This window comes from Muntiacus reevesi, chromosome 22, assembly GCF_963930625.1.
Source record: "Muntiacus reevesi chromosome 22, mMunRee1.1, whole genome shotgun sequence".
Lineage (NCBI taxonomy): Eukaryota > Metazoa > Chordata > Mammalia > Artiodactyla > Cervidae > Muntiacus > Muntiacus reevesi.
In genome coordinates this window covers 26,423,926-26,442,662 of record NC_089270.1, presented here as the reverse complement: position 1 = coordinate 26,442,662, position 18,737 = coordinate 26,423,926, and the positions used below count along the sequence as shown (strand labels likewise).

Here is an 18,737-nt window from a genome sequence, read left to right as displayed (position 1 = left end):
ATAGAATTGCTTTGCAAACATGTAACCAATTCGCTTAAGCCAGCTACTAACCGCTTATGCATATCTTATAAATTTGCGTAACAGCTTGTGCTCAGCGCTTTTCTGACCCTGCACCACTGTGATGGATGCGGCAGAGGGCCCTGGCTCGAGTCAGTAATAAACGTCCCTTTTTTTGCGAGTTGCATTGTCTTGGAAGCCTTCTCTCTTCCCGCTCGGGGATTCGGACATCGGGCATGACAGTAGCCATGCAATTCAAAGACGTGTGATCCCTGGAAGAAAAGTTATGATGAACCCAGACAACATATTAAAAAGCAGAGACATCACTTTGCCAACAAAGATCCATATAGTCAAAGCTGTAGTTTTTCCAGTCGTCTTATAAAGATGTGAAAGTTGGAGCATAAAGAAGGCTAAGTGCTAAGGTTGGCGCGCTGGTCGGGGGCGCCGCGCTCGGCGGGAGCGGGACTGCTAGGTCTTGGCCATGAAGAGCCTCAAGTCCCGCCTGAGGAGGCAGGACTCGCCCGGCCCCGAGCCGTCCGGCGCCGCAGCCGCCTTCAGAGCACAAGCAGCAGATTGGAACAAATATGATGGCCGATTGATGAAAGCAGCAGAAAGGGGAGATGTAGAAAAAGTGTCCTCAGTCCTTGCTAAAAAGGGAGTCAATCCAGGCAAGCTAGATGTGGAAGGCAGATCTGCCTTTCATGTTGTAGCCTCAAAGGGAAATCTTGAGTGTTTGAATGCCATCCTCATACATGGAGTTGATATTACAACCAGTGACACGGCAGGAAGGAATGCTCTTCACCTGGCTGCCAAGTATGGGCATGCGCTGTGTCTACAAAAACTTCTACAGTACAATTGTCCCACTGAACATGTAGACCTGCAGGGAAGAACCGCACTTCATGATGCAGCTATGGCAGACTGTCCTTCTAGCAGACAGCTGCTCTGCGACCACGGGGTGCATGCCAAAAATGTAGATGGGTGGACACCGCTTGTTCTGGCTACTCAGATGTGTAGGCCAACAATATGTCAACTGCTGATAGACAGAGGGGTGGATATTAATTCCAGAGACAAACAAAACAGGACTGCTCTCATGCTAGGATGCGAGTATGGTTGTAAAGATGCAGTAGAAGTCTTAATCAAAAATGGCGCTGATGTAACCTTGCTGGATGCCCTTGGCCATGATAGTTCTTACTATGCAAGAATTGGTGACAATCTGGACATTCTAACCTTACTGAAGACTGCATCGGAAAATTCCAACAAAGGGAGAGAACTTTGGAAGAAAGGACCATCTTTACAACAGTGAAATTTGTCTCAGATGCTAGATGAAGTAAATATGAAGTCAAGTCAGAGGGAACATGGAAACGTTCAGGATCTGGAGATTGAAAATGAAGATCTGAAAGAGAGGTCAAGAAAAATTCAGCAAGAACAGAGAATATTATTGGATAAAGTCAATGGTTTACAGCTACAGCTAAATGAGGAAGTAATGGTGGCTGATGATCTGGAAACTGAGAAGGAAAAGCTGAAGTCCCTTTTGGCAGCCAAAGAAAAGCAACATGAAGAAAGCCTAAGAACTATTGAAGCTCTGAAAAGTAGATTTAAGTATTTTGAGAGTGATCATTTAGGATCAGAAAGTCATTTCAGGAAAGAAGATATGCTTCTTAAACAAGGTCAAATGTACACGACAGAATCACAGTGTACTTTCACAGTCATGCCAGTCCATATGCAAAGCCGATCTATGTTAAGACCACTGGAGCTAGCCTTACCTAATCAAGCCTCATGTTCGGAAAACGAAATTCTAAAGAAAGAATTAGAAGCGATGAGAACTTTCTGTGATTCAGCAAAACAAGACAGACTCACACTCCAAAATAAACTAGCTCACGAGGTGGCGGAGTGCAAAGCCTTAGCACTGGAGTGTGAGAGGCTGAAAGAGGATTCAGATGAGCAGATAAAGCAGCTGGAAGGTGCCTTGAAAGACGTGCAGAAGAGAATGTATGAGTCAGAAGGCAAAGTGAAACAAATGCAGACACATTTTCTTGCCTTGAAAGAGCACTTGACAAGTGATGCAGCTACTGGGAACCACAGACTGATGGAGGAACTGAAGGATCAGTTGAAAGACATGAAAGTGAAATATGAAGATGCATCTGCAGAAGTGGGGAAGTTGAGAAACCAGATCAAGCAAAATGAAAGGTTAGTTGAAGAGTTTAAGAGAGATGAGGGCAAGCTGATGGAAGAGAATAAGCAGAAGGAACTGGAGCGAGAGAAGAGAGGAAGGAAGCTCGCTGAGATGGAAGGCCAGTTAAAGGACTTGTCAGCCAAGCTGGCCCTTTTTATTCCAGCAGAGAAATTTGAAAACATGAAGAGCTTGTTATCAAATGAAGTAAATGAGAAGGCAAAAAAATTAATAGATGTGGAAAGAGAGTATGAAAGATCACTTAATGAAATTAGACCATTAAAGAGAGAACTTGAGAATTTGAAGGCCAAACTGGCTCAGCACGTTAAACCAGGAACATGAGCAGCTCAAGAGCAGATTAGAGCAAAAGTCAGGAGAACTTGGGAGGAGGATCACTGAGTTAACATCAAAAAATCAGACTTTACAAAAGGAAATTGAAAAAGTCTGCCTGGATAATAAGCTCCTTACGCAGCAAGTACATAACTTAACAACTGAAATGAAAAATCATTATGTCCCTTTAAAAGTAAGTGAAGAAATGAAAAAGTCACATGATGTAATTATTGATGATTTGAATAAAAAGCTTTCAGATGTGACACACAAATATACAGAAAAGAAGTTGGAAATGGAGAAGTTGCTTATGGAAAATGCCAGTTTAAGTAAGAATGTCTGCCGCCTGGAAACTGTGTTCATACCTCCTGAGAGACATGAAAAAGAGATGATGGCTCTGAAATCCAGTATCACTGAACTTAAGAAGCAGTTGTCTGAACTTAATAAAAAATGTGGTGAAGACCAAGAGAAAATATATTCACTCATGTCTGAAAACAATGATTTGAAAAAGACCATGAGTCATCAGTATGTGCCAGTGAAAACCCATGAAGAGATCAAAACTGCCTTGATTAGCACATTGGATAAAACCAATAGAGAATTAGTAGATGTGAAGAAGAAATGTGAAGATATAAATCAAGAATTTGTGAAAATAAAAGATGAGAATGAAATATTAAAAAGAAATCTGGAGAATACTCAGAACCAAGTAAAAGCTGAGTCCATCAGCGTAAAACAGCATGAAGAAAAGATGACTGGCATAAGGAAGAGCATGAAGAAGGTCCAGGACAACAGCGCTGAAATACTGGCTAACTACAAAAAAGGCCAGGAGGAGATTGTAACCCTGCATGCTGAGATCACAGCCCAGAAAAGAGAACTCGACACGATACAGGAATGCATCAAGCTAAAATATGCTCCGATAATCAGCTTGGAAGAGTGTGAGAGAAAATTTAAAGCCACCGAAAAAGAACTTAAAGAACAATTATCCCAGCAGACACAGAAGTATCATACCAGTGAAGAAGAGGCCAAGAAGTGCAAGCAAGAGAATGACAAGTTAAAGAAGGAGATCCTCACTCTTCAGAAGGATCTAAAGGATAAGAATGTCCTCATTGAGAATTCTCATGAAACAGAAAGAGCATTAAGCAGAAAAACAGCTGAACAGACAGTTAAAAGACCTGTTGCAGAAATACACAGAGGCAAAGAAGGAGAAAGAAAAGCTTGTGGAGGAAAATGCCAAGCAGACTTCTGAGATCCTTGCAGCACAAACTCTTTTGCAGAAGCAGCATGTTCCGCTGGAACAGGTTGAGTCCCTGAAAAAATCTCTTAGTGGTACAATCGAGACACTCAAGGAAGAACTGAAGACTAAGCAGAGATGTTACGAGAAAGAGCAGCAGACAGTGACCCAACTGCGGCAGATGCTGGAGAATCAGAAGAACTCCTCTGTGCCCTTGGCTGAGCATTTGCGGGTTAAGGAAGCATTTGAGAAAGAAGTTGGAATCATAAAAGCTAGCTTGAGAGAAAAGGAAGAAGAAAGCCAAAACAAAACCGAAGAGGTCTCCAAACTCCAGTCTGAGATTCAGAATACTAAACAAGTGCTAAAAAAATTAGAGACTAGGGAGGTGGTTGATTTGTCGAAATATAAAGCAACAAAAAGCGATTTGGAGACACAGATTTCCAACTTAAATGAAAAATTGGCCAATCTGAATAGGAAGTATGAGGAAATATGTGAGGAGGTTTGCATGCCAAAAAGAAGGAACTGTCTGCTAAAGATGAGAAGGAATTGCTCCATTTCAGCATTGAGCAAGAAATCAAAGATCAGCAGGAACGATGTGACAAATCCTTAACAACCATCACAGAGCTACAGAGAAGAATACAGGAATCCGCCAAACAAATTGAAGCAAAAGATAATAAGATAACTGAACTGCTCAATGATGTGGAGAGATTAAAACAGGCCCTCAACGGCCTTTCCCAGCTTACCTATGGGAGTGGGAGTCCCAGCAAGAGGCAGAGTCAGCTGATTGACGGCCTGCAGCAGCAGCTGGCGGATGCCGACAGACAGCACCAAGAAAGTGATTGCAATTTATCGGACACACCTTCTTAGTGTTGCGCAGGGCCACATGGATGAGGACGTGCAGGCCGCCTTACTGCAGATCATACAGATGCGGCAGGGGCTCGTGTGCTAGTGGGCACCCGCCACCCACGATGGCTCTTCCTGCTAGAGCTGAGCATTCTGTGTGCAACTTCATGGCCTTTCTGGGCCTTGCTGTGCTAGTATAAATAAAATAAAGTGTATTTTGATCCAAAAAAAAAAAAAGGCTAAGTGCTGAAGAATTGATGCATTTGAACTGTGGTGCTGGAGAATACTTTTGAGAATCTCTTGGACAGCAAGGAGATCAAACCAGTCCATCCTAATCAACCCAGAACATTCACTGGAAGAACTGATGCTGAAGCTGAAGTTCCAATACTTTGGCCACTTGATGCAGAGTGGACTCATTGGAAAAGGTCCTAATTTTGGGAAAGATTGATGGCAAGAGGAGAATGGGGTAACAGAGCATGAGATGGTTGGATGGCATCACTGACTCAATGGACATGAATTTGAGCAAACTGCAGGAGAGAGTGAACGACAGTGAAACCTGGTGGGCTGCACTCCACGGGGTTGCAAAGAGTCAGACACGACTGAGTGACTAATATAAAAGTAATGACACTTATTTTCTTCTATGACTTAGAAATCAACAGAATTCTTTAGTAATATTTTGTGTGAATATTTTCATCTTAACCTCTAATCTCTCAAAACACACACATGCAAGCATATCTATACTATGTTCATTTAATCATAATGTAATAAATATTTACTGAGCATCTGCTATAACCATAGTGATGGTTTGCACAAGGCAATCCAAGCTTCCTCCAGGACTCTCTGGAGAGACCAAGTGTATCATAAACTGCTCTGGATACACGTGTGTGCATGCTGGTAGTGAGGTGGTCGGCAGCTTAGATCATCTGCAATACAACTAGAACCTTTTTTTAAAGGATAACAAGAACTGTTTTATGCCTAGACACGAACATAAAAACTCTTGAGTTAAAAATTACCTTAAAGAAGATTTCAAAATACTTAGAATCTAATGAAAATGTTTTGTTTGTCAAAATTTGTGAGGCATAGCTAAAATAGTACTTAATAGACAGTTTGTAGATTTAAAGTATATTGATTAGAATATAAGAAAATCTTAAAAGGGACACAACTTAAGCTAAATATTTAACTCACAATTTAGAAAAATATCAATAGAATAAACCCAAGGAACGTAAGAATAAAAATATTTAAATAAGGGCAGAAACAAGTTTTCAGTATTTGTGTACAAATGTGGGAGTTGAACCATAAAGAAGGCTGAGTGCCAAAGAATTGATGTTTATGAATGTCATTTTATGCTGAACAAATCTGCAAAATTAGAAAGATGGATAATATTGGCAACCAGTTAAACTTTACTGGTTGTAGATTAGCCTGGAACTGCCATTATAATAACACTTGATCAGATTAAAAGTAAATATACCCCATTACCCAGAGTAAACATATTTCTGAGACATGGTGGCCAACAAAGGAACTTGCATGAGGATATTCATTGTTGTGTTGTTTATGATAGTGGGGAATTAGAAGCAATCTAGGTGTTTATTACTTGATAATGGAAAAGTCAAATGTGGTGGTTGCATCCTGGAAAATTCAGTGCAGCTATGAGAAACATGAGGTACCCTCCTAGTAGTAGGGGTAGATTTTTTTTTAATGTAAAATTTTTTAAAGATAATGCTCAAGCAAATAAGATATAAACCAAGACAGTTCACATTTCCTTATGTTAATTAAATATACATTTTACAAATGTCACAGATTATATTAATATTTATGTTAATTAAAAATAAAAGATCACATGAAACATAAGAATGGTTACCTAGTAGGGAAAGGTGAATAGGAGTAGGGAAATTACACTATGCCGTGCTGTCTTAGACACAATATTGAAAGGGAGAGAGGACAGACATTAGCAGCCTTCACTTCTGCTTAGTACAAAAGCTGTATTTCTGAGGTTACTAAATTTATTTCCACAGGGTCCAGTGAAAAGTGGATTGTGAGTGATGTACACCTCATTCATTCCCTGTTACCTGGGAACATTTCTCCCATACCACATTGCCACATTGACAGAGGCAAAGTGACTTCCCCTCAGTATTGTAATATTTCCACTTTTTCTTTTGCCTTCTTACTTGATTCTCCCTCAGATAAGATGTCAAATGTGATGACTTACCTACTTGGTGAATTAGTAGTAGGCAAAAATCCCTTGACCCTTGGTTATCGAAGTGTAAGTGTTAGTCACTCAGTAGTGTCCAACTCTTTGCGACCCCATGTACTGTAGCCCGCCAGACTCTGTCCATGGGATTCTCCAGGCAAGAATACTGGAGTGGGTGCCCATCCAGGGGATCTTCCCAATCCAGGGATTGAACCCAGGTCTCCCACATTCAGGCAGATTCTTTACCATCTGAGCCAGCAGGGAAGCCCTTGGTTGTCAGAAGGGTTGTCACTGACTTGCAAGATGAGGCTCCCATGCCTGCCAGCCTTTACTCTTCCTTCTCCTGCTATGACTGTGAGCAAGCAGGCCGAACTTCATTCAGTTTCTCTGCCTGTGAATAGGTCAGGTGTGTCCATCCCTTCAGCCCTGCCTTTTTTAATTAATAAAGGAGGAAGCAGAAAGCCCCATTTGAAGCTCAGATGCTACTACCATTGTTCAGAAGGTTTACCATTAATTCTCTGGACCAATTTGACTACTTTTTTCTATTTTTAGTTGTCAAGGAGCCTGAAGGGAGGAGGAGAGAATGACGGGAATCTCAAACCTCCAGCCATTCCGGTTTGCTGAATTTTTCACTGTAAAAGGTTAACTATGGGACCCTTTGGGATCACAAAATCTTGTGAAAATAAATAAAAGGTTTCCACATCCATTCATACTTTTTTGTTGTTCCCATTTACAGGGGACCCACAGAATCCTTCAAGCTAATTTTTTAACCATGCATGAGTCCATGGGTAAGGATTAAGAAACTCTGGATTTAAATACTTTAAAAGGTCCTATGTTCCTCGATATTTTTAACTCTCCAATGCATTCAGAAGTTATCTGGTATTCTCAAGAACTCAACTCTGATTCTAGGGGTTTGTAAGCAAATAAAAACTCTTTTAACCCTAGTCCTAACCTTTCTACAGAACATGAGAATGCTTAGTGCAACCACAAGAAGCAGGTTTCTCCATTTATGGGGAGAGAGTTGGAGGAAATTTCCAAGACTAGGGAAAAAGTAAATGAGTTTAGCAGTTTAGAGTACCAAGAAAGAAATGACGTGAAGGAGGAAATAAATGCAGAAAGATGGGCAGGATGATAATGATACTGGACTCAGGAGCCACAGAGAAGCTCTTCCTTACATTAAATACCACTGAAAATGTGCAAAGTACCTTGTTGTGAAGAGTAACAGGGATGGCCAAATAACTAGAGATCAGGAGGGCCAACCTGAACTCTTGTAGAGGTCCCAAACAAAGGCCCTTTGAAGTTCTGTATGAATCAATGAGCTATTTCTACATCCATGCGTCTCTTTTCCAATTCATTTGGTGCCTATTCTTATCAGGTAGGAAGAATTCCTGAATTTTTTTTTTTTTTTTTTTTTTTTTGTCAGCTTGAAAGGGACTTCCCTGGTGGCTCAGACAATAAAGAATCTGCCTGCAATGCAAGAGACCTAGGTTTGATCCTTGGGTTGGGAAAATCCTCTGGAAAAGGGAATGGCAACCCACTCCAGTATTCTTGCCTGGAGAATCCCATCGACAGAGCCTGGCAGTCTACAGTCCTTAGGGTTACAAAGAATTGGACACGACTGAGCGACTAACACTTTCTTTCACGTTTTTTTCTCGCAGAATTCTTATTTACTGCCTGAAAATTTGATGGAAATTGTGCTTCACTTTGATAACAGGATATACACCTAGATAGAATGAATTTATGAAAAAGAATATGGCTTGTACAGATATGGTACTATTTAAAGAGCATTTTACATTATATGAGTTTAGCATCACACACACATAAATATAGCATGAATGTTCATACACACATCAATTAGTGGGACTCACTTTATCTCAGATATATTAATATGTGCTATAGGGTAAGGCATTGTACATCTATGTGATCTTTACCCATGAAGGGGGAGGACACATCAACAAAGGCCTTATTTCAGGACATTGGCTCCTATGGGCTCTACCTATGATCCATGTGAGCAGTAAGTAAAGCAATTAATTAATTAAAATATTCTGGGATTCCAAGAATGGCCTGATGTTGGTGAGGCACTAATTCTCAGGTATTTCTCTTAGTCAAAGTTAACCTGCAAATGACTTGGCAGACTGCCTGTTGGGTTCCCCAAGTATCATTTCAAGCACATGACTCATTCCATGAAGTCTCTTAGAGCTAATAGCCTCAGTGCAGGAAACAAGGACCAAAGATGTGGCTCATTCAGCAGCCTTCAATGAGAAACATAGAGAATAGACTTATGGACATGGGGAGAGGGGAGGAGAGGGTGAGATATGTAAAGAGTAACACAGAAATTTACATTACCATATGTAAAACAGATAGCCAATGGGAATTTGCTGTATGGCTCAGGAAACTCAAACAGGGGCTCTGTATGAACCTAGAGGGGTGGGATGGGACGGAAGATGAGAGGGAGCTTCAAAATGGAGGGGATATATGTATATCTATGACTGATTCATGTTGAGGTTTGACAGAAAACAGCGCAATTCTGTGAAGCAATTATCCTTCAATAAAAAATAAATTAATTTTTTAAAAAAGTAAACAGAGACGATCTGAACTGGGGCAGGATTTGATTAGAGACAAATTGTGGGCAAGGAAGATGAAATGCTACCTAATTCAATCCCAATCAGCTCTTCTGTCCCTCAGGTCTTCAGAGGACTGCCCAGAGACCAGGCTGCTGGGTGAGCTGAGCCTTACAGGTATGGCGGCTCCTCTGCTCACTCAAGGGGGCCGGTGTGGTGAGAAGGCGCTTTAGGGAGCTTGCGTCCATTGTCAGGTCTGGATCTTCGTACATCCCTCTTCTGCATGCCATTTCCCCCTCATTTACAAAGGTTCATGCCCCTCCACTGAGAGAAGATAACTGTACCTTAAAAATACTCTGAACTTCACTGAAAGGAATGCTGGAAGGAACACAGAACTCTGAGTTGGAGGCCGTTGGTCTGGTAAAGAGACTGTTTGCCATGTCATGAGCTATAGGACCTCAGACAAGTACATCAACACTTAACCTTGGCCTCATCTGAAAACAGACCCTTAGAAGTGCTATCTCTGACCTCTCTACTAGTACTGAGATGGTTCCTTGGGCACAAGTCTAGTTTATTACTCCCAAAGGAGGCTTATAAAAATTTTAGGAATTTGATTTTATTTTGGCCTTCCCAGTTAGTTGATCAAGTTCCTGTTTCTTCCCAAAAGGCATTTCCTACAGCTAAGTAAGTTAGAATTCTATGGAGCTGGTGCTGTGCCTAGAACTCATGGAAAGTACCCGATACACTTTAATTATTTTTTGGCTGAACCATGCAGCATGTGGGATCTTAGTTCCCTGACCAGAGATTGAATCCATGCCCCTTGCAGTAGAAGCATGGAGTCTTAACCACTGGACCATCAGGGAAGTCTTTACACTTTAATTTTAATATATGAATAAAGAAATAAATGAGGGCTTCTTAACTCATATAGAGAGAACAAATGGCTTCTTTACAATGAGAAACATATTACAATAAAGTTTTGCTGCAGTTGGATTGACAGAAAAATACAGTGACGTGAGCACTCTGTTTGCCCAGCTGTGAGGCCTGAAAGGCCTTTGACAAGGCAGGTGGCTTTTTTAAGCCTCTGTTCTCTTACGTGCAAATTGAGATTGATAATAGTACCCATCCTATAAGCCCCAGAGGATTCTGAGAAGAGTCAGATAATATCTGTAAATGCTTTTCAAACAGTAGTATTATGAAAAGATTAGATGTTGTAAAACCCTGAATAGTATGATTACCAGTGCTAATGGATTACTTCTCCTTTATATTTCTTTCAATGTTGTCCATTTATATCAGTAGAAAGGTACTTAAACTCATAAATTAAGAAAAAGAAAGTTTTCTATGAAAGTTTATCTGTTGTTTCCAATGAAAATATAAATGATACCTTCTCTGACATGTGTTTTATTTTTTATTTTTTTCCATTTATTTTTATTAGTTGGAGGCTAATTACTTTACAATATTGTAGTGGTTTTTGCCATACATTGACATGAATCAGCCCTGGATTTACATGTGTTCCCCATCCCGATCCCCCCTCCCACCTCCCTTTCCACTGGATCCCTCTGGGTCTTCCCAGTGCACCAGCCCCGAGCGCTTGTCTCATGCATCCAACCTGGGCTGGTGATCTGTTTCACCCTTGATAATATACATCTGACATGCGTTTTAATCTAATGAACAATGTATATATGTGTTAGTCACTCAGTCGTGTCCAACTCTTTGCAATCCCATGGACTAAGCCAACCAGGCTCCTCTGTCCACAGGATTCTCCAGGCAAGAATACTGGAATGGGTTGCCATTCCCTTCTCTAGAGAATCTTCCTGACCCAGGGGTTAAACCTGGGTCTCCCACATTGTAGGCAGATTTTTTACTATCTGAATCACCAGGGAAGATAACCCATGTAAATGAGCATATTACAATTGTATCAATATCTGAACATATTTTAGGGACCTTCTGAGGGAAGTTTAGGGACCTTAGATACTTATCCTTAATTCCTTTTCTGCAACTGCTGTCTAAAAATCTCCAATAATAACTTTATTGGTTGTTTTTATTTGTTTATTCCAGTTAGTGAGAATATTTACTCATTTCATTGCAAAAATATCAGGGAGTATGATTTCCATGTTGCCCATTCACAGATGAGGATATTTTAAAATATATGAGATATGTAAAGTATTACCTTTCTCAAACCAGAAAAATTCTAAATTTCATAGCACATTGATTTCAAAAGTTTCTGATAAAGGATTATAGGTCTATGGTATAGTAAGAAAAGGATGAAATCATTAGCAGCTCAAGCACATTGGAAATTATTTTTTTTTTCTTAGAAATATATCAGAACTTAACTACTAAGCCCATGTTGGCCCACTGGGAAGCTGTACTCTTAGCCCATTAATACTCGAACTTTCCACTGAAATTATCCTTACAGACAGCATCACATTCCTGTGAAAATCCTCAGGGATGGCAAACATTCATAGTTTTGTGTGGATTACATTCTTGGAAGCAATCCAAACAATTAAAAAGAAAATCTGACGAATAAAGTGAGCATTTAAGCTGGGCAATACATTGTTATTTTTATCACTGTTGTAAAAATATACACATATGTGTGTGTGTGTGTGTGCAGAAACATTGAAAAGTGGAAGCCAATAAAATAGATTGTAATTAAACACAACACAAATTTTCACAACTAACAAAATCTCTCAGAATTTATAACTTCTAATTTATAAGACTAGGTGACTATTAGGTTTTATGAAAAAGTTCTCCGTAAGCAATAGGATCATGGAAAAATAAATGTAAAACATTATGACTTGGATATGAGAGGTTTTGCATTTTGGAATGGCAGAACTTCCCATGGCAAAATTATCTATTTGTTCCTGAATTATGGGAAGAATTTAATTTTCAGACATGATTTAGTAACTAGGGGTAAACTTGTGCCATTAGCAACTAAAAGATAAAAAACAACACTTTTCAAATTATGGACAATAGACAATGCAGAATTTTGATCCTTGAGAAAAGGAGAGCAAATGAGGTAGGCTTTACTACTAGCCTGAATTTCTACCTGAATGTCCTGTCCCAGCACAGGGAAACGACACCTAAGCAGAGCATGGAAGTCTCACCAAGTTAAGAAAACATAGATTTGCATACAGGGTGTCTGAGACAGCTGAGACTTGTGGGAGAGAATAGCATAGAGAAAAAACATATGCAGAGAAAGAGGTATAGAAATCTGCATGGAGGTCTCAAACTTTTGATTAAATATTAAGCTCTGCATAATTAGAGCAAAATTCCACCATGCTATGCAAAGAACAGCTACTGGATATGTGTGAGTGGAAAATTCCTAGGGCTATAGTGGGATTAGAAGATGTTCAATGTCATACCATTTACTGAGGCAAGACCTCACTGAACACATGAGACATTCAATAGAGACTTTGTAGAGTCATGTCATTACTAAACTAGAAGTCACGCTAAAAAAACTCAAATGAAGCTGAAGAACAAGTCAAAAATGCAACAGATTGATCTGAACTAAAGTACCTCTCAATACTTTGGCCACCTAATGCAAAGAGCTAACTCATGGGAAGAGACCCTGATGCTGGGAAAGATTGAGGGCAGGAGGAGAAGGGGGCAACAGAAAATAAGACAGTTGGCTGGCATCTCTGACTCAATGGACATGAGTTTGAGCAAACTCCAGGAGATAGTGAAGGACAGGGAAGCCTGGAATGCTGCAGTTCCTGGGGTTGCAAAGAGTTGGTATGAAAAATGTATCTCTGTACCAAAAAAAAAAAAAAAAAAAATTAAAGGAAGGCAACAAAATCCAGACACTCAATAACATGATATTAAAATGTCCAACATCCAATTGAAATCTTCTGGACATTCAAAGCAACATTATTTTGCTCACACTCCGATGAATAAAAGAATAAGATTCATGTTTTCTTAATTTCTGTTTATTATTTATATATAGACTTTTCCTTTTAGTCAAGCATAAATTTTTATCTTAAACTAAAATGAATTCTTTAGCTGCCTTGTCATAGTTAACAGTCCATTTTGAATGGACGATACCTTGACAAAATTTTAGCATTTTTCTAGATTATCATGTGCCTGAAGAGTAAGGCATAACTACACATGGTCAGGCATGTGTTGCTGTGGTCATCAGATCATTTAAATATACAATGTGGCTCCCCCAAACTCTTATTCTTGATGGTCATTTCTTTCAAAGAGTTTAACTTACATACCTCAAGGATTAATCTGACCCCACTCAAAGCTAATAAGAAGACTGCTTTAAATAATATTCATTTCTACCAGACCATGAAGCACCATGCCTTTTTTTTCTCTTTGCTGTTACTTCAACCTTCAGGGCTTCTCTTGAAGCATAGTGGGACTACAGATTGAAGTATAATGCAAAAATGTCACAGATATGGTCATTCATTGTATACACTACCAAAGACTGGAGACATTAGTCTCCAATTTTTTGTTTTCTAGTGTCACTTCAAATAAAATGACAATAAATACATCCCACGTTCAATTAATACAATATGCAAAGAATAAATTACCTAGCAGTCCTATAAAAATGCATAAAAGTAAATTTTATTCAATCCATTTTAAGAAACATATACTGATTATCTACTATATGCCAGATGCCCTGATACTAAAATTGTACAGAAGCAATAAGGAGTTTAATTTTCAATTTTATTAAGGCAGTCCTAAATTTCAATGGTGCGTCTAGTGGTAAAGAATCTGCCTGCCAATGCAGGAGACACAGGAGATGCAGGTTTGAACTCTGGGTTAGGAAGATCCCTTGGAGAAGAAATGGCAACCCACTCAAGTATTCTTGCCTGGGAAATTTCATGGACAGAGGAGACTGGTGGGGTACAGTCCATGGGGTCATAAAGAGTTGGACATGACTGAGTGATTGAGGACTCACACACATAAACTTCCATGCATTTAATTTTCACTCTACTTTCATGCATTATAAACTTACATATATTAAGATTACATAGATTTTAATAAATCTTATTTGAACATTTATGCATTAATTTATGCACGTTTCAAGTCACAGCATGGCAGACTTCCTGTCAACCAAGAATTCACTTTGGGGTTTATTTGTCCCTGTTGTTAGTATGGCAACTTTTTTTGGTAACATCATTTAAACATTGTATTGTAGTGGTGTTTGAACACAAAAGTAGGATATGCCTCAGAATTATTTTCTGAGGGGAATTCCATAAGGCTGTATAACCGCAGTTCCCATTTTGATCAGGAATCTCTGCTTCCATTTCTGTATTGATTGGCTTTCTCAGGAGGTCCTCATTTGAATATACCCTTCTGCAACTGGGGGCTTTCCTGATAGCTCAGTTGGCAAAGAATCCACCTGCAATGTGGGAGACCTGGGTTTGATCCCTGGGTTGGGAAGATCCCCTGGAGGAGGGAAAGGCTACCCAGTCCAGTATTCTGTCCTGGAGAATTCCAGGAGTCACAAAGAGTTGAACATGACTGAGCAACTTTCACTTTCACTTTTCTGCAACTTTAAAAAAAATTTAAAATTGCTAGTATTTTGCATTTTTATCAGTAACTCACATGATAAATGGCATATAGAAAGATCAAAGTGCCAATAACTTAATATAACTAAGTCAAAGATATGCAAATTTTAGGCTACCAAGTGACAAATTTTTAACCCTGGTCAGAGAAGAAAAAGAATGAAATTAATAAATGCCATCAAAACTTTTGAAAGAAGAGGCATAATTATGAATTTTGAGATATATTTTCATTTTCTGGGAACAAAACCCTCCCCATGTAGATTTTAAGTCCTTTTTCAATTTTGGCTCCTTCAAACTTAAATATTTCCTTTAAAGAAAAAGTAGAGAATACTTGTACCAGGAAATTTTAAAAAATGAATTAAAACTATCCTTTTTGAAAGTTTGTCTTCTTCTTGGTTAGAAAAAAATAAATCATCTTTTTTTTTAAGAAATGCTACCCCAAGAGAACTTCTTCTCAGGGTTCACCCAATTGTGATCATTTTGAGGAACTCAGCGGTAATCAACACACCTCTACTGGGAAGAAGAGCTGGAGGAGGCAGGTCAGAGGAAAAAGTCCAGAGATCTAGCAAGACATTGCAGGGTAAGGTGCTGTTTAAACTTGTTCTGGGAGGGCCCAGCTGATTAGTTAGATTACCTTTCCAAACACAACAAAAGCTCTTCAGGGTAGAACTGAAGTCCCTGAGTGGAAAGCTTCCTATTTAAAAGCAGAGATTGCCGGTGGCACTGGGGCACACCCAAGTCCTTTGACAGCTCCTGTATCAATGGTTTCAAGGCCTGAGGAGGTAACAACTCAACAACAACAAAAATGGGACAGAGACAAGAAGATTTGGCCAAAATTATGGAACCATCAGCAACAGCCGTGGAGGTAGAAGGGGTTGTAGAGAGAGGAAAGAGGTGGGGGGTGGGAGAGGAAGAAGTGAGAGGAAAGATCAACTAGGAAGGAGGGTTGGGTTTAAAGAAAGATCTGACCAACTTAAACCAAACTTCTCCAAAGAAACCACTTCAGTTCCAATGATTTGTGTAGGTTCATTGACTTTCTGGTCTTCTGTTTTCTCCAATTTTTCTCACTGTTTTCGTTGGGAAAACAATGGGAGAGTATAGACTGGGTTTTTAAAGGAATGATTTCTACCAAGAAGTTACAACAAATAATATAGTTCTTTTTCCCAGATCTAAAATATCATCTCAAATTTGACCCCTTTCCAGCTAAGTGACCTAGGTTAGTCCAGTAACCTCCCTTTGAAAACAAAGGAAATGATGGTTACCACCCAAGATGGTTGTGATTAAACTCCATGCACACAATGGATACTCAATAAGTAGTAGTGAACTCACTGAACCCCTAAGCCAATGGTCTGGCTGAACAGGTTTGAATTATCATTACTAGCTATATGTTCATGGATAAGATACAACACTTTATTCCCAGCTATAAAATGGGAAAGTTATAAAATGATCAAGTACCTACTTCATGAGGTTATTGTGAGATTAACTGGGAAGAAAAACTTATTTAAAAAGTTATAAAATTTTAAAAATATGTCTCCCTGGACCTGGCACATGATAAGACTTTAGCAAATGTTAGCTCTTATTATTCCTTTTCTGTATAAATGACTGCTGATGCAGTATTCTTATTAAAGACTCAATTCTTATCCTTTGAATAGTATAATAGGACTGACTAACTAGCATGTTACATCACAATATGTCATCAAACCACACAAATGGAAATAATGGCCATAGGAGAGAAGGTGAGAAAGCCTCCATGTTTCATGATACTTGCCAGCTTGAGGTAGCCCAAATTGAAAGTAAGAATGGACACATATGGAATCTTACTGTATTGGTATTAAGATTAAAAAAAAGTAAGATCATGGCACCTGATCCCATCACTTTACAGCAAATATAAAGTGGAAAAGTGGAAGCAATGATAGATTTTATTTTCTTGGGTTCCAAAATCACTGCAGATGGTGCCTGCAGCCATGAAATTAAAAGACAGTTGCTCTTTAGAAGGAAAGAGAAGATGAATTTAGACAGCCTATTAAAAAAACAGAGAGAGAGGAGACATTAGTTTGCTGACAAAGCTATGGTTTTTCCAGCAGTCGTGTATGGATGTGGGAGTTGGACCATAAAGAAGACTGAGCAACAAAGAATTGATGCTTTCAAACTGTAGTGCTGGAGAAGACACTTCAGAGTCCCTTGGACCACAAGGAGATCAAACCAGTCAATCCTAAAGGAAATCAGTTCTGAATATTTATTGGAAGGACTGATGCTGAAGCTCCAGTACTTTGACCACCTGATACAAAGAGCCAAGTCATTGAAAAAGCCCCTGATGCTGGGAAAGATTGAAGGCAAAAGGAGAAGGGAGCTGCAGAGGATGAGACAGTTAGATGGCATCACCGACTCAATGGACGTGAATTTGAGCAAATTGCAGGAGATTGTGGAGGAGAGAGGAGTCTGGCTGGCTGCAGTCCATGGTGTTGCAAAGAGTTGGACATGACTTAGTAACAATAAAAATGGCTCAAATTTCAACTGTTCCCAAATCCTTAATTTATTTAAAAATCAAACATAAATTACAAGGTAGCATCTTTATAAAGCATTTTAGTGATTAAAAAGAGCAAGATTTCTTGAGATATGCAAACTAAAAGACAATGGCTGCAATAATTGCAAAGTTGAACTGTTTTCTGATTTTAAATGATAATAATTCCAAATATTTATTAAAGAGAAATTTTCTGTAGTTAAATCATTACCGATGAGAATGGAAGCATATTTTGTATATTTGGGGGATGGGTAGGGTGGTGAGTATCTTTTTATAAAAAGAATCCAGACAGATACAGAAGAAACTAGGCATCAGGCAGAAGTGCTTAGGCTTTTAACAGAGAGCTTCTGAGCCCTGAATGTTATGGTAGATGTAACAGTTCAGTTCAGTTCAGTTCAGTCACTCAGTCGTGTCCGACTCTTTGCAACCCCATGAATCGCAGCACGCCACGCCTCCCTGTCCATCACCAACTCCTGGAGTTTACTCAAACTCATGAGGCAGATAGAAATAAGATTCTCTGCAGAAACCTCCCCACTGCTCTTTCAGCATTCTAAGAAAATAATAATGTATAATGAATAAAGTTATTTTAAATCTTAGAAAGAAAAAAGCTAAGTACAAACAAGATTTTACTTAGCTTTTTTCTTTCTAAGATTTAAAATAATAAAACAAGATTTTAACTGGTTATATGCACTTTTCTATCAGAATTTAATTTAAAAGTAGCAAGCTAACTACTTTTAAATTAAATTAAATGCCTAACTGTAAATAATAAAATGAAGGCTCAAAAGCTCAGCTTAACAATAAGCAATAATAAACAGTCACTGTTCTCCATTATGGGCGAAACATTTTATTTAGCAGGAGAGAAAGGCTGGCACATAACTAGCTGTAATTCTAATGCTCATTGTTCAGTGTTTGATCTCGGCACCTGAGAGTTAAGTTAGACACACAGAATCTCAGGGCCTACTCCAGACATAATGAATGAAAATCTGCATTCCAACAAGATCTCCAGGGAAGTGGTACTCACATTGTGTTTAAGAGGCACTGCTCTTGCCTACCCTATCCCTGCCCTCAGTTATATCACTGTGCAAATCACCAACATTACTGGACTCCCAGGACACACAGAATTCATACTATTACATAATGGACCAGTCACATACTACATAATGTCATGTTCCACAATTAGTCTAAGGAATTAAAAGAATTAAAGTCTTTCCCATGCACTGCTTCCGACCCTCCTAGCATACACCCGCCTCCACCATTGCACCCATCACCATTGTGTTGAAACCCTTTTCTTCTGAGTGCATCCTACTGACTAGACTTGGCTTGACCACTTTCTTTCGGGGTCCTAGATCTTTTACAAACTGGAGGCTGCTTCCTCTCTGAGCCACAGATACA

General features: G+C 39.2%; 1 pseudogene; it reads left to right on the top strand.

The window, feature by feature from the left end:
• Positions 1-440: 440 nt before the first annotated feature.
• On the top strand, positions 441-4,725 carry LOC136152707 (uveal autoantigen with coiled-coil domains and ankyrin repeats protein pseudogene; annotated as a pseudogene).
• The last annotated feature ends 14,012 nt before the right edge of the window (positions 4,726-18,737 follow it).